The sequence below is a fragment of the Adiantum capillus-veneris genome, chromosome 20, assembly GCF_014529385.1.
Source record: "Adiantum capillus-veneris isolate H3 chromosome 20, ASM1452938v2, whole genome shotgun sequence".
Lineage (NCBI taxonomy): Eukaryota > Viridiplantae > Streptophyta > Polypodiopsida > Polypodiales > Pteridaceae > Adiantum > Adiantum capillus-veneris.
The window spans coordinates 74878668-74896201 of NC_140950.1; positions in this window are offsets into that span (position 1 = coordinate 74878668).

A 17534-nucleotide genomic window follows, 5' to 3' on the forward strand; every position below is an offset into this window, starting at 1 on the left:
GCAATGGTGCACAAACACAAAACCTTGCTCAAACCTTTCAACGATCACGTCATAAGATGGACTTGGGGAGTAAATTCATTATGGATGATGGTAACATTGATAGGGGGGAGAGTTGTTCTAGGTAATGCGCAAGGGAAGATAGAGGTCCAAAGCCCGCCTGCCCGCCACCCGTCCTTGCTACAGAATCATCAACCTCTACGACGTCCTGTCATAAACCAATCAAGGTTGAGAAAAAAGACAGTGAAGGATAAAAAAAATAACATGAACATTAGGATAGAGTTTACCTCCTGCTCCTTGTCATCCTCCTCCCTATTGCCCTTTCCATCCAAGTCAATGCTTCCTTGCACCACAGCTACGAGCTTTGGATCATCACATGGGAGGTTGCATAGTGGCATAGGCATCCTAGCGGTGTGAGCGGGATAGAAACACACAAAATGCCTCTATAATGACCCGACACACACTCTTGGAAGGATATACACACACACACTATGGGGCACCACTCGGCTTACACAACACACCTGGCCGAGACAGGGAACACACCGATGGAGTGAGAGGAGAGAGACTATCCACTTGCCCACTCCACACAGAGACACACACACACACACACACCCAAAAAACTCATCTCAAAAGAGGATAATTTCTGATGTTTAGATACAATTGAGCTTGGGCCAACACCAATGGGAAAAATAGCTCACACAATATGGGTAAAAGATGCCAGATACAATCACAAATTGGAGCAGAAGCTTAGCTCATAGGAGAAACTTACACAGCCAAAATAGCAGAAAAAGAGTGAGGAATTTGACAAAATGGATAGCACCATCACGTCTGAAACGGCCCAAAACCCCACTCTACAATGTCAAAGTGCTCAAATCCGACCTCGGATGAGCAGTTTAGGGCCAAAACAGGCTCCAAAAACCCCAAAAACACAGTTGCAGTTGTTCCTCCTCTCTTCTCCATGTTTTTGATGATCTTCTCTCTATTTTTTCAGTTCCCACACTTAGATTTATTACTTGGGTACCCTCGGCCTTTTAGTTGACCTCAAACGGACCCCGAACATGCTAAAAACTGACCTCGCACTGCATAGTTGTTACCCTGCTGCATCCTCTGCACACCTGGCACTCAGGTTTTTTCCAATAATGCATCCCGCCACCACGTGAAGTGGCCCCAAAATATGGTCCTCATGATGAATTTTTTGCATAATTATCACAAGAAAACATCCACGTTGTGCCCGTACTTATCCACGTGCAAGTATTGACCCCATTCGAGCTCCTGCCGCCACTAGATGCCATCTAACGCACCTACTTACCTCATGTCGTCGGCCCACGGATAGCTTCCTTGAGAAGTTTTACGTGCTACCAACTCCTCATTATTGTAGAAAAAACACACTAATACTGGTGATAGTGAAAATCGATGCACTATGTACACCCTGTCCTACCTATACACTTGTGGGCCCCACGTAACCACGTGGCTCTGGAAAATGGGCAATCCTTCATTTGATGCACCATGCATGGGTATGTACATATGTGCAATCCCTTGATAAAAAAAACTCCTGACATAATTTGCCCATCCCCTAGCCTGCTAGATCATTCATGATCAGCAGCAGCAAAAAGGAGATATTCATTCCACCTGGATCCCACACAAAAACACGTTGCATTCCCTGCATCAAAAACTTAATCCAGATTCCACCTCGTTCCCAAGGAAAACGAGTAGAGATGCCATATATCAACCTTGCATCAAGAAAACCATCAGTTACTTTGGCATAGACCTGCATGTGCAAATATATCTCCTTCTCCATAGTTGAGAGGTCTCCACTGATCATTTGTGTCATCAATTCCTGCTTCTTTGACAATTCAACCTTGGTTTGCATCAGCCCTTCAATCACTTCATACGGCCCTTCACTTTCAGCTTCGACCTCATTTGCAAACGTGACTAAACCAGGCTCCTGGATTCCTTTGTCCATTAAAAGAAAATGCAACATCAACATCCTCATCACTGTTGGTAGTACTATCACTGTCATCATCACTGTGGAATAGTCTTCATCACTAGACTCATCCTCATCTTCATAAAGCTCCTCCAATCGTTTTCTTGTGTCCATATTGTATAGATTCTTGGCACCTGTCTTTCCATAGAGGCTAATCGTACCACGTCTCCAATCTTGAACAGCTCCCACTGCACGTAACCATGGTCTGCCCAATATAATAGGATATGCTCCCAACCCTGCTGGTGAGAGCGGATTTTTTGAGATGGGGCTCAACTCAAAGCTCCCACCACACAACCACTTCGTGAGACCCTACACACGCATATTTCTTAGGGGCACCACCCTCTTTTATGGAGAAAGAAGGAAACCAAAACAAACCATATACAACACACACACACACACACACACACACACACACACACACACACACACACACACACACACTCACACCTTCCTTATGTGCTTCAACACAAAATGCCCTTCAACCATTCAACACACACTTCTTAAGCAATCCCTTTGAACACTGCACAAACTCACATGCAAAGATTGACCTTCACCATATTAGTGCTGATATACTTCTAAGAAAAGCAAGCACAAAACCTCAAAACTCAAAACACCATAATGCACAAATACTTGACAACTCCTTTCCTTTCCCAAAAGAAGAGACTACTTACACACATAAGGCGGCATGCATAGAGAGCTCTTCTCCATCTATGCAGCCCCAAGACTTACTTACACACAACATAAGGAGAGAAGCCAAGCAAATAGACACCATGGTGCACAAAAAACTTTCTCAAACAAACAAGCAACCCAATGAGCACAAAATATGAGAAGCTGCCAAGATAGGCTTACCAATTTTACATGCGTTTAGAGCAAAAGTGTGACGATGACACCCCAATTGCAACAATTTGTTGATCAAACCAAGAGATAGATCATTGAACTTGATATCCTTGCTCTCATATAGAATCTACAATCCTTATTTAGGGATGAGTATAGTAAGAGAAATGTTTGCAAGAGAATGGTAGCAATAGCATATTGATGCTCTCTCTATGATGCCACTTATGATAGCGAGCTTAGGAAATGGATAGGGAGACAAGAGGAGAGAGAGATTAGGGCTTCCCAAACCTTAGAGAAGCTTATTTGCAAAAATGGAGTAGGTGTGTGTGTTTTTGTGCTTGCCAAAGGGCCTTTTTATAGCTGTACAAGACCTTGGGTTAGGTTAAACTTTGACTAGGGTAGGTCATTAACCATAGTTAGGTTCCCTTTTGACCATTCCTTCAATTATGAAAATAAGGGACTTATTTTTTCATTAAAAATAGCCTTTTAGGTCGTGGAGTCTCCATAAGGGTTGATAATGTATGTGGGCCCCACCATGATGTCCCTCCAGTGGCTCCTGCAGAGTGTCCCCATCCTGTTTGTTGTGTCTCTGGAAGCATCTTGAGCCGACCCCTCCACATGCAAGTGGTTTTTAACTCCCCATTGGTATTTTAGAATGTTGGAGAAGTCAAGAAAACTTTTCACCTTTGTGGTTTACCTGATTGTAACTTTGACCTGCAGTAACAGTGTCCGCAGCATCTTGTTTTCACCATAACTTTCAGCCTGTAACTCAGAATTGGGTGCTGTAAAAGGCAAAGTTGACCTCCTCAAAGTGTTTAAGCTGATTTTGGAGTCTTTCTCAAGTATACCCACGAGCTAAGGCGTTCAAGATGCATCCAAAACACCTTTTGAACCAAGTCTCCTTGTAGGGGGCCCTTTAGCATGCATCCAAGGTGTAGCATGCTTTTTTCAAAAGGGAATCCACCTTAAACAAATGAGGTAGGTTCCAATAAAGTTTGATTTATTGGGGATATACATTATATTTAAGATTTGTTGACCAACACAAGTAAATGATCCAAGACTTGGGTCACATAGTGGTGGGGAAGGGAAGGCCTACAAGGTTAACCCTATCCTTGAGAGAAGATGGGTAAGATAAGTGCCCATAAATTATTTATTTACAAATTATGGGATGTAGATAGCTATTTAAATTAGTAAAGGTAATTAGTTAAAAGAATGTGCAGTAAAAAACTAGGAGAGTAGAATTAAGTTTACTATTTACATTTAGCATGAAGAGAGAAATATGATGTAAATGCATAAAGATCTAAGAAGGGTAAGGTGTTTGTATGGAAAAAGGCTATTACGAAAAGAGAGAATGAACACCAAGTTAAAACTTTGATAAAAAATATATACATTTGAGTAGAAATGTAGTGCAAATGCAAGGTTACCATTTAACGCTACTCATATTAACCCTCCCCCTTCATCTAGGATCATTCATGCTCCTAGATGAAACAAAAGAGTTTTTTCTTTCTTTTTCTTTTTTTTCGTTTCTTTCTTTTTTTTTCTTCTTTTTTTCTTTTTTTTTCTTTTTTTCTTATTTTTTCTAAAAAAAAGGAGGAGTGATATACACTCTTTTACTCCATTAGACCTGCTTTTCATTACCTCAATCCCATAAATCGGAGATGAGAGGGTTGCCTTGGGTATGTTGAGATTCCAAGGCTGGTTCTTCTTTGCACATCAAAGCTTTAAAAATAGGTGGAGCATTTGCCAAGCCGAAGGGAGCCATGCCAATTTGGAGCTTACACGATGTAGGTAGATGACTTCCTATCAACGGAATGATACGTTGAAAGTAGGGCTTTAATCTCCATCCATTGACTCTGGTCTTGTGGAGTTTTCCTGATAAATCTGCTATTCTATAACTACCATTCCCAAACTTTGTTTTTATCATGAAAGGTCCCTCCCATCTTTGCAAAAACTTTTTGTCAAGTTGAGTATCAAGTCGGTTATCATAGCGAAGAACCAACATACCTTCCTTCAATCCTTTCCCCTTGAGCTTCTTGTTGATTTTGTCCCTTTGGCTTGTGGCTTGGGCAATGTAATAGTCGATGGACTCTTCTCTATCAAGTTCAAGTCGTTGAAGATCTAAAATTCTTTCCTGCAAAGCTTCTTTTGGCTTCTTTGCTCCCCGTGAGAGAATGCGTAGGCTTGCAATCTCCACCTCAATAGGAAGGAGTGCCTCCTGTCCATATACCAAATGAAAAGGAGTGAATTGAGTGGATACCTTGAAAGATGTTCTGTATGCCCATAGAGCTGCGGTCAAATGGCGATCCTAGTCGTTTGGTCGATCTGCAACCTGCTTAGAAATGATTTTACATATCATTCCATTCTCCTTTTCAACCAACCCATTGCACTGAGGGTAGTAAGGTGTAGAATGCAAATGTTTGACTTTTAACTTTGTCAAAAGATTATCTAGAAGCTCTGCTCTAAACCGTGGACCACGATCTGACAAAATCTCTAATGGTGTGCCGAATCTACTGCATATGTGATCAAAGATAAATTTTGATACCTCCTCGGCTGTAATTCGTGTTGTACTTGCTGCTTCCGCCCATCGTGTCATGTAATCTACTCCCACAATGATGAAGACCTTCCTGGTAGATGTGCGAGGTAAGGGGCCTATTGCATCCACACCCCACTTCTCAAAAGGACCATACAAAATTATTGGAACTCGAGTCTCGTAAGTGAGTCGTCGATCTCCAGCAATCTGACAACCTTTGCATGACTTACACCAATGCTGGACATCACGGTGTAGACTTGGCCAAACAAACCCTGCTTGCAAACTCTTCATGTTTGTAATATCATGAGAAAAATGACCCCCACAGACATCATCATGGCATGAAAAGAGGATTCTCTCTATTTTTTGAACAGAGGGCACCCTTCTTAGCACCAAATCTTTCCCTTTATGATATAGATAATCTCCTATGAGTTGGTAAGGAGTTGCCTTTTTTACCAATCTATGCCTTTGCACTTTATCCAAGTGTTTAGGGCACTCACCAGTTTGGAGAAAAAATATGATGTCCTTCAATTCCTCTTGGCCTTGGTACTTTGGTTCATAGAGCTTCACACCTCCCACCATGATCTGAAGTTTCTCATTGGCGAGATAATCTGTTTCCTTGTTGAGGGTTCTCACAACATGCTGTACCTGTGTAGCTTCAAAGTTCTTTATCAAAGCCTTCACCTGTCTAAGCCACTCCACTAGATTAGGGTTCTTGCACTTCCATATCCCTTGGATTTGCCTAATAACTAGTAAGGAATCTCCTCTTATTATAAGTCTTTCGATGCCAAGTTTTCTACATTCTTCAAGCCCCAACTTTAAGGTGACATACTCAGCCTCATTATTAGAATGAACATTTTCCAAGGTGATACCTTTCTTAACAAGAACTTCCCTTTGTGGACTTCGAATAAGAACCCCCCCTGCTGCCTGATCGTGTTGTCGTCGGTAAGCTCCATCAAAGCACAAAATGTGTGCATTGTCCATCTCCTCCTCATTATTTTGTGGTGTAGCTTTGTCTCCTGCCTTTGGTGACTCTTTCCTTTCTCTCACTTTGTATGTGAGAATGTCTGCAAGACCTGCCCTTGTGCTATCTTCCACAAGAAAGGTGTATTCGAACTCTTGAAGTTCTAGAACCCATTTGGCTATCCTAGATGAGAGGCTCATGTGTTGCACAACATATGGTAAATTGTTTTCCATGGTGAGAATGACAAATGGTGCACGTAAGAGATATGATCGGAACTTTATTACAGCAAACATAATTGTGAATACCATCTTCTCCATATTGGTGTAGCCCTTCTCTGCAGCGGTCATGACTTTGCTTGCAAAGTATACTGGCCTCATGTAGCATGTTTTTGGGTCTTTTTGCATGAGAACTACACCGATGGCCTCCATTCCTACACTTGGCGTGATGTAATATGTATCCTTTGGATTTGGTGGCATTATTGTTGGAAGAGAGTTGAGAATACCCTTTACTTCAGTAAAGCATAATTCGTGTTCCTCTCTCCATTCAAATGTGGGTTTGTTTGCTAGCTTGTGCAAAGGTGCAATAGCTTCCGCTAGAAGGTGAATGAAACGAGACATGTACCTTACTTTGTGGTTGAAAGTCATGAGCTCCTTGGTTGTCGTTGGTGGTTGTAGTGACAAGAGAGCATTTACTTTTGATGGATCCACTTGAATTCCTTGCAAAGAAACCACATGACCTAGCAATACCACTTGTGACTCTGCAATGTGACACTTCTCAGGATTAAGCTGTCCCCCAAATTGATGAAGCCTCCTAAGCCCCTCCTCAACTTTTTGGCAATGAAGTCTTTGGCTACTATAGATACAGAAGTCATCCATAAAAACCCTAATTGACTTTCCAAAGAAGGGCTGAAAGACAAGAGTTGTAAACCTTATAAAGGTACTAGGAGCATTTGTGAGACCAAATGGCATCACTCTATAGGCAAAGCAACCCCAAGGTGTGATGAAAGTGGTTTTTAACTGATCTTCTTCTGCTATTCTGATTTGAAAATACCCTGAATACCCATCACACACAGTGTAACATTCATAGCCGGCTACTTCGTTTAAGATTTCATCTTGGAAAGGAAGAGGAAAATGATCCCTCTTTGTTGCAACATTGAGCGGTTTGTAGTCAACACAGACCCTCCATTTTCCGTTCTTTTTAGGGGTTACTACAATTGGGGACACCCACTCAGAGTTAGACACAGGGTAAATGAAACCAGCTTTGAGGAGTCGGTTAACCTCTGTCAAAAGTGCCTCTTGTTGTATTTTTCCTAGGCGCCTTAGCTTTTGAGCCATAGGTTTAGTACCTGGTTTTAATTCTATGCCATGCTCTATAACATCCACACCTCTAATTTGTGAGTAATCAGTGATAAAAAAATTGGGATACCTCTTGAGCATATCGATGTAGGACCGCTTCTCCTCAGGGGTAATATCTTTTGCAAGCATCCTCTCAGAGTCTTCAAAGTGCTTGTGGTCACCTTTGTCATCCTTTGTTTGCTCCTTTGTTGGGTCAACCTCTATTGATGGAGTTTTTGATGTGTTGAAGATGATTCCCATTACCTCCAAAGATGATTCTTCTTCGCTATTGGATGTAGTGGTTGAACTTTCCTCGTCTCTTGAGCCAAAACTCTCTTCACTTTCTTCATCAGCCGTGGTCTCATAGTTGATGTCGAGTTGCTTTCCTTCATGCCAATCGTATACTACATGTTGCCCCTTTTTGAGAATCAATTGTCCTCGTCCCCATTTTTGATCTGCATTCACAGCAATGAGCCAAGGCCTCCCTAGGATGATGGGATAGCCCTCCCCCTTGGCTGGCATAACATACATGTCCACACGTGCATCTATATTACATACAGAAACTTTTACATTCTCGATGATCCCTAGGCACTTCACACTTGCATTGTTGGCCAGCCTAGCTTGACAATTAGAGGATTTAGTGATTTCAAGCCCTAGTCTATTCATGGCTCTTTCCGTGATCACACACATTTGTGCTCCACCATCAACATACACATTGGATACCTTCCTACCCCTTACATAAGCATCTACAATATGTTCCACATCTTGTTGTGGCTTTGAAGTCAATGCCTTTACTGTCACCTTTTCTTTCTTTCTTGGGAGTCTTGTGCTTACAAGTTTGGACAAGTGCTTTCTCACCTTGGGTGATAGATGTAGGAGTTGAGGCCAAGAAATATTGGGCTTTTGAGTTTGCAAATCTTCTAAGATGTTGTAGGGTTCCATATTCTTTCCTAATGGAAAATCATTGATGCCGATCTCCCTTCGCCTTGACCTCTGCTTCTTGCCTCCTTCCTCCTTCTTTGACTTTTTCTTCCTCTCCTTCCTTGCAGGTTCTGGCTCTTCATTCCTTGTTGTGTGCTCTTGTGCGCTTTTCTGCTGGCATAACATCAAAATGTATAGGGCTCACCTCTATCTCCTCTTCCAGCTTTATGACATTTACTCCCCTCTCTTCCTCCACTGGTGGGACAGGAGGGATGTTTGCCACTGGAGGTGGTGGTGGTCGACGAAGAATTTGCGGGGCTTGAGCATGCTCTTGCTGCACCATGAGCGGAGGGGGTCTAGGAGGGTATATGTCCCCTGGAAGCCTTCGAGGGTGAGGGCAATTATACATGCCATGACCAACTTCGTTGCAATTCCAGCATCTCAACTCTTGTGCTTGACGTCGTTGATTGCGATTCCCTTCTCTTGGTTGTCGTTGTTGGGGTAGGCCATGCACTAGATTCAAGGTGAGACTCTCTAGTTGTTGAGTTAATCTTTGCAAGATCTCTTGTTGTGATCCTTCCCCTATTTGTGAAGTTTGGGCAAGAGAGCCCCTAACTTGTGCTCCCATGCTTGGTGAAGAATCCCTCTCAATGACTTCATTTAGGTCCCTTGTTCTATGTGCTTGAAAATTTAACTTCTTGAATTTGACCATGGCCACCTCACGTGCTTCCTCAAATGTTGATGGGAATTTTAACTCTACCTTGGTCTTCAAAATTGGATACAAGCCAGCCATGAACCTATCTTTCTTTAGAAAGTTTGGTGCACCACCTTGGTTTTGTAAGGTAGCCTCCCATATATCCCATAGGTTAAGGAAAACGGCCTCATAAGATGGGTAGTCTTCAAGGAATACCTGTTTATGTTGAAGTAGACAATTCCAAAGACCCTCTGGAGTATCTCCTTGCCCAAATTTGGCAAGAAAAATTGCACGTAGCCTCTCCCAATTGGTTTTGTTTTGAGGTTGCAAGGCCTCGTACCATGCCTTAGCCTCCCCTTTGAGAACGAGTGGAAAAGCAAGCAGCTTTACCTCTTCTTGATCTCTCCTAGAGATGAGGTGTGCCATCTCCAAATTATCCAGAAATTCTTGTGCATCCTCACCATTTTTAGAATGAAAGGTAGGAAAAGAGCTTGACATTTTTACAATACAAGGAGGTTTGTGTACCACAAGTTTTGACTACGATGAGTGATCACATCAAAATGAAAATATATACATCAAGTGTTAGTTCATAATTTATCATAGGCAAAATAAAAGGGTTGATTGAGGCATTAATTTCATGAAGTCGAGTGGGTCCAAAAATTCTCCTAATGGTTGCTTGAAATCTAAATTTTGTAGCAATTATGATGTGCACAGATTGACGAGCTATGGGTGTAAAAAGAGAAGCAGCTCCAGGTCGGTTCATGTGACAATGTGTTCTCCTTTTTCTTTCTCTTGAAGAAAGTTTCCTTTGAGTGGATCGCTATCTAAGCGCCTCTTGTCCCTGCCTCAATACAAAATAAAAACATGGACATCAAATGAATCATCATAATTAATGAATGGAAGAATGATGGGATTTGGAGATGCCAAGATTTCACCAAGTCTTTCTGCTCCAAACATAAAAACAATGCATTGTTGGTAACAAAATTTGTGATCTACACAAATGTTAATTCTGATGCGTTGTGAAAAATGAAAAGCATATGGTGCAACTCTATTGTTCATGAGGAGAATAGAAGGCAATTAGGAAAGTTCCTCCGTGGGGGCACCACTTTTATGAGAGCGGATTTTTTGAGATGGGGCTCAACTCAAAGCTCCCACCAGACAACCACTCCGTGAGACCCTACACACGCATATTTCTTAGGGGCACCACCCTCTTTTATGGAGAAAGAAGGAAACCAAAACAAACCATATACAACACACACACACACACACACACACACACACACACACACACACACACACACACACACACACACACACACACACACACACACACACACTCACACCTTCCTTATGTGCTTCAACACAAAATGCCCTTCAACCATTCAACACACACTCCTTAAGCAATCCCTTTGAACACTGCACAAACTCACATGCAAAGATTGACCTTCACCATATTAGTGCTGATATACTTCTAAGAAAAGCAAGCACAAAACCTCAAAACTCAAAACACCATAATGCACAAATACTTGACAACTCCTTTCCTTTCCCAAAAGAAGAGACTACTTACACACATAAGGCGGCATGCATAGAGAGCTCTTCTCCATCTATGCAGCCCCAAGACTTACTTACACACAACATAAGGAGAGAAGCCAAGAAAATAGACACCATGGTGCACAAAAAACTTTCTCAAACAAACAAGCAACCCAATGAGCACAAAATATGAGAAGCTGCCAAGATAGGCTTACCAATTTTACATGCGTTTAGAGCAAAAGTGTGACGATGACACCCCAATTGCAACAATTTGTTGATCAAACCAAGAGATAGATCATTGAACTTGATATCCTTGCTCTCATATAGAATCTACAATCCTTATTTAGGGATGAGTATAGTAAGAGAAATGTTTGCAAGAGAATGGTAGCAATAGCATATTGATGCTCTCTCTATGGTGCCGCTTATGATAGCGAGCTTAGGAAATGGATAGGGAGACAAGAGGAGAGAGAGATTAGGGCTTCCCAAACCTTAGAGAAGCTTATTTTCAGAAATGGAGTAGGTGTGTGTGTTTTTGTGCTTGCCAAAGGGCCTTTTTATAGCTGTACAAGACCTTGGGTTAGGTTAAACTTGACTAGGGTAGGTCATTAACTATAGTTAGGTTCCCTTTTGACCATTCCTTCAATTATGAAAATAAGGGACTTATTTTTTCATTAAAAATAGCCTTTTAGGTCGTGGAGTTTCCATAAGGGTTGATAATGTATGTGGGCCCCACCATGATGTCCCTCCAGTGGCTCCTGCAGAGTGTCCCCATCCTGTTTGTTGTGTCTCTGGAAGCATCTTGAGCCGACCCCTCCACATGCAAGTGGTTTTTAACTCCCCATTGGTATTTTAGAATGTTGGAGAAGTCAAGAAAACTTTTCACCTTTGTGGTTTACCTGATTGTAACTTTGACCTGCAGTAACAGTGTCCGCAGCACCTTGTTTTCACCATAACTTTCAGCCTGTAACTCAGAATTGGGTGCTGTAAAAGGCAAAGTTGACCTCCTCAAAGTGTTTAAGCTGATTTTGGAGTGTTCCTCAAGTATACCAATGAGATAAGGCGTTCAAGATGCATCCAAAACACCTTTTGAACCAAGTCTCCTTGTAGGGGGCCCTTTAGCATGCATCCAAGGTGTAGCATGCTTTTTTCAAAAGGGAATCCACCTTAAACAAATGAGGTAGGCTCCAATAAAGCTTGATTTATTGGGGATATACATTATATTTAAGATTTGTTGACCAACACAAGTAAATGATCCAAGACTTGGGTCACATAGTGGTGGGGAAGGGAAGGCCTACAAGGTTAACCCTACCCTTGAGAGAAGATGGGTAAGATAAGTGCCCATAAATTATTTATTTACAAATTATGGGATGTAGATAGCTATTTAAATTAGTAAAGGTAATTAGTTAAAAGAATGTGCAGTAAAAAACTAGGAGAGTAGAATTAAGTTTACTATTTACATTTAGCATGAAGAGAGAAATATGATGTAAATGCATAAAGATCTAAGAAGGGTAAGGTGTTTGTATGGAAAAAGGCTATTACGAAAAGAGAGAATGAACACCAAGTTAAAACTTTGATAAAAAATATATACATTTGAGTAGAAATGTAGTGCAAATGCAAGGTGACCATTTAACGCTACTCACTGGCATCACATGAAAATCCACCACTGCCTTTGCATCATACGCCTCCACTTCTAAGCTCTTTACCACACCCAAACATTTTATTTTTTGCTGGTTTGCCAATTTGATCTGAAAGCCTGACACCCCAGTCACTGTGAGACCCATCTTCTCAATGCATGAATGAGTTATGACACATATTTGAGCTCCACCATCCACATAACCTTGTCCCAAATTTTTTCTTTTATTCCACACATCTACTATTGGGCAAATGTCTGGTAGCTCATCCATTGCCAACACCTTCACTGAACCGCTCTCTGGCTCTTTCTCCATTGGGTTAACCATCCTCTTCCATTGTCGCTTTAGCTTAGGCACCATCTCTATAAGCTGCCCAAAAGTAACATCTGCCTTCCTGCTTGACAGATCCTCCTTCAAGTCATAGCTTAATTGCCCATACCCTAGTGGAAAATCTGAAACATGAAACTTGCGATGAGCTCTCCTTTTCCTCTTGGCCTTGACATCCTCGCATTCATGGCTCTTTCCCTTCTTCTTACTAGGACCTGGGGCACTTCTTCCTTCCTTGCCCTCTGTGGTCCTCTTCCCAATAGGCATCACTAATGTATCCTCTAGCTTTGATGCCTTCTCCAAGGTGACTACACTTAGCACTTTTGTCTTTCCCTTTTCCTCCTGGGTTAATCCACTGGTTCCTTCTTCTCCCTTAATTTCGATGCCATAATCATTTGACCTAGTTAAGACCTGTCTTGGCAATGGATACATGTCTCCCCCCATCCTTGGTGGCTTATCACATTGCGGGCTGATGTGGCCCAACTCTCCGCAATTATAACATGTAGGCGTATGCCTCCAAAACCTACCATTACTTTGTCCAACACCATTCTTGGGTCTTTCTTCCCCTCCTGGCTGATTTTCAAACCTCCCTCGACCTCGATTATTTCCCACTTGACCTAGCATGTTTAGGCTAAGATTCTTCATTAAATCTACCACTTGCCTCGTGTCTTGCCTTAGCCCATCATCTTACACTGCTGTAGTGACCACTGCTGGCATAACCTGAGGAGTAATAGAAACCACTGGTTCATGATGAACCCCTGGCATGCGACCTTGTAAAGACTCCATAGGCTGAAATTTAGACCTCATGGGAAAAGACTCTACTCCTACATGGCACTCTTTGTTCCTTGCCACCTCTAATGCATCTTCATATGTCCTAGGCTTCTTCGGCTCCACTCTCCAACGTATATTCTCCCAAAGACCAGCCAAGAACGTGTCCTTCTTCATCATGTCAGGTGGGGGTACTTGTGGTGCTAAGGCCTTGCACATCCTCTCCCATGCCAATGAAAACTTACGTATGTACGCATCTACTGGCTCACCTTCCTTTTGCGCCAAAGCTTGTACTTCTTCCCACACTTTGTCAGGATCTTCTATCTTCACAAACTCCACTTCCAACCAATGCCGTAGATTGTCCCAAATCAATCTTACAGGTGGATCAGCCACACGCAACTCCTCTTCAAATGCTTTGGACCAAACTCGTGCATCACTCTTCAAACAAATTTGGAGAAGACGTAACATCTGTGCCGGGTCATGAATCTGGTTGCTAATACAAGCAACCCCCATCTTTTCCAAAACGTCTTCCACATCTTCATCACTTCTTCCATGAAACTCCGGATAAGAGAAAGCCATGGCTACCCAAATTACGATGCTTTGAGAACCCCTTCGAACACACGTGTAAGAACCCAAAACTTTTGACTGACTTAATTCCCAAAAACTTCAATGGAGCTCAACTTTAGAGAAGGACAAACACATGCACATCAAATGAGTTTTCATAGTTCATCATCGGAATTACAACAGGCAAAGGACATTCCAGGATCTCTCTTAATCTTCTTGGCCCGAACATAAAGACTATGCGCTGTTGGAAAAAAATCTTCCTGGACACATGAACATTTATCTGGATTCTTTGAGTTAAATGAAAAGGAGTGAATTGAGGGCCATTTTGATTATCCGTTAAAGCCAACCATGCAGCTCCCAAGAAGGCACACCTGACTTATCCTCTGATTTTGCCAAAATTTCAGCAGCATAACAGCATAAATGGCTTAAAAGACCAAAAGACCAGCCATCATAACTTGAAAATTTTTTGGCAAAGTTTCCCCAGAAGTAGAGCAGTAGGAACCCAAAATATAGACTGTATATGTATGCATAAACTGCCAACAATAGAACCCGACCATCAAGTAGGAATCACTACTACATAGCCTATGGCGAGGTCACAAAAAGGGTGCTCTAGCTACCTGTATCACCGAAAGGATCTTCACATTTGAGAATCCCCCAGCTCAATAAAACCTCACGCTATCGACACTCACACGAAGGCTTATGCAAATCTCGTATAGTCAAGTCTCATAAATGACTATCTTCCAGACCAAGTCTCAGAAATGGCTGGGACTGCCAAATAAAACCAAATATGGCTCCACAAAGGCGTACAATGGCAGTTTCCACAAGTAACGTACAATCCAGCAGACAATGCGCTCAAACATGCGCCAAGTGATGCATACCCACAACAACTACAAGTGACACCACTGCTAGTATATCACTGTACTCCAACTACCTGTACCTGTGTGAATCACCTGTACCTGTACCTGTACCTGACCCTGTAACCTGTAACCTGTAACCTGTAGTCTGCAACCTGTAATCCCGAATCTCGAAGCTTGAAGCTCGAAGCAGAAGGTACTCGAAGAAGATCCTCAGTGGGAGCACCAAAAGAATGTGAGCGGGATGGAAACACACACAATGCCTCTATAATGACCCGACACAAACTCTTGGAGTGATACACACACACACACTATGGGGCACCACTCGGCTTACACAACACACCTGGCCGAGACAGGGAACACACCGATGGAGTGAGAGGAGAGAGACTATCCACTTGCCCACTCCACACAGAGACACACACACACACACACACACACACCCAAAAAACTTAGCTCAAAGGAGGAGAATTTCTGATGTTTAGATACAATTGAGCTTGGGCCAACACCAATGGGGAAAATAGCTCACACAATATGGGTAAAAGATGCCAGATACAATCACAAATTGGAGCAGAAGCTTAGCTCATAGGAGAAACTTACACAGCCAAAAAAACAGAAAAAGAGTGAGGAATTTGAAAAAATGGACAATGCCATCGTGTCCGGAATGGCCCAAAACCCCACTCTACAATGTCAAAGTGCTCAAATCTGACCTCGGATGAGCAGTTTAGGGCCAAAACAGGCTCCAAAAACCCCAAAAACACAATTGCGGCTGTTCCTCCTCTCTTCTCTATGTTTTTTCTGGTCTTCTCTCTATTTTTTCAGTTCCCACAATTAGATTTATTACTTGGGCACCCTTGGCCTTTTAGTTGACCTCAAACGGACCCCGAACAGGCCAAAAACTGACCTCGCAGTGCATAGTTGTTACCCTACTGCATCCTCGCACACCTGGCACTCAGCTTTTTTCCAATAATGCATCCCGCCACCATGTGAAGTGGCCCCAAAATATGGTCCTCATGATGACCTTTTTGCATAATTATCACAAGAAAACATCCTTGTTGTGCCCGTACTTATCCACGTGCAAGTATTGACCCCATTCGACGTCTTGACGCCACTAGATGCCATCTAACACACCTGCTTACCTCATGTCGTCGGCCCGCGGATAGCTTCCTCGAGAAGTTTTACGTGCTACCAAATCCTCATTATTGTAGAAAAAACACAGTGATACTGGTGATAGTGAAAATCGATGCACTATGTACACCCTGTCCTACCTGTACACATGTGGGCCCCACGTAACCACCTAGCTCTGGAAAATGGGCAATCCTTTATTTGATGCACCATGCATGGGTATGTACATATGCGCAATCCCTTGATCAAAAAAACTCCTGAGAGCGGCATCAACCTTGGCTTGTGTAGCTTGGAATTCTTCCTCAACCACGTGCAATTGCTCTGCTACCAGGATCTTCATACACACAACTGCAATAGCGTTAGTAACAAAGTACCCTAGTGGCAAGAGCTTGCTTTGAAGGGCACCTCGCGTATTGTCTAAGGGAAATTTGGTGTTGTTGCATAGCACGCTCAAGCATTCATCCACGCGCAGCCCAAATGCTTTCTCCAAATCATGCATAAACACATACTCCTCCCCATCCACTACCACTGGAAGAAGTGGCTTATTTCCACCTCCGGGTTAGCCTCATCCGTCGATGGTATTGGAACTATAGTGTGACTAGGGACAACCACGATGATGGATTTCTCTACCACCTCCTTGAGCCCCTTGGGGTACTCGAGCTGAAGTGTCTGTCCTTATGCTGCAAGGTTCATGGGGTCAACCACCTACTCTTGGTGTCCTTGATGAAGGACCCAACCTGAAGGTGTGGTAGGCAGAGCTCCTCCAAATCAGGTTCCTTACTCACCAAGAAAAATGTTTCCAACCAAGAAAGGTACTCCACCCCCAACTTGCACTGCTTGAGCGCGCTGACACCCCTGGGGCTTGCTTGTCCAAAAAATGGCATGCGTCCACAGCAATTTCTTGGAACCGTCACAACCGCTTAGAGAATGGGTGATCACCTTTGTATATGTAGCACAAAAGATTGCAAGGCACCCAGATCCCTGCATGTGGGGAGATAAATACGGAATATTTTATGATGTGCTCCTCCATGAACGCAGAAATATCGACAAATGCATCCATGTGAAGGGCAATTGTGGCATCAAGGTCAGGGGGACGAGTAAAGAAGGTGTGGAGGTCCAACTTTGCTTTGTTTTTGGTGTCCTTGAGGAAGAGGATGAAAGGGGTGGATGTGGGTGCAGATGTAGAGGCTGTGGAGGCGTTTATGTCTAGCTTGGGGTGCAGATAGAGAGTGGAGGAGCTCAAGAGTTGCAAAAGTGAAAAGTCTGAATGAGTTATGCCGCCCCCTTTTTATAATGGTCCCTTTTTTAAAGATACTTTTCCACAAAAAGAAGGCACTCTCACCAAAAAATGATCTCTCATCTCAATGTAAAAAATTATATTCAAAGACATGATTTGTCGAAGCAAATCATGTTGATTGCATCAGAGATTGTTTTCAAAATTGCAAGAGTTACAAAGCTATAAGAGCGATAGCATAGTTCCATC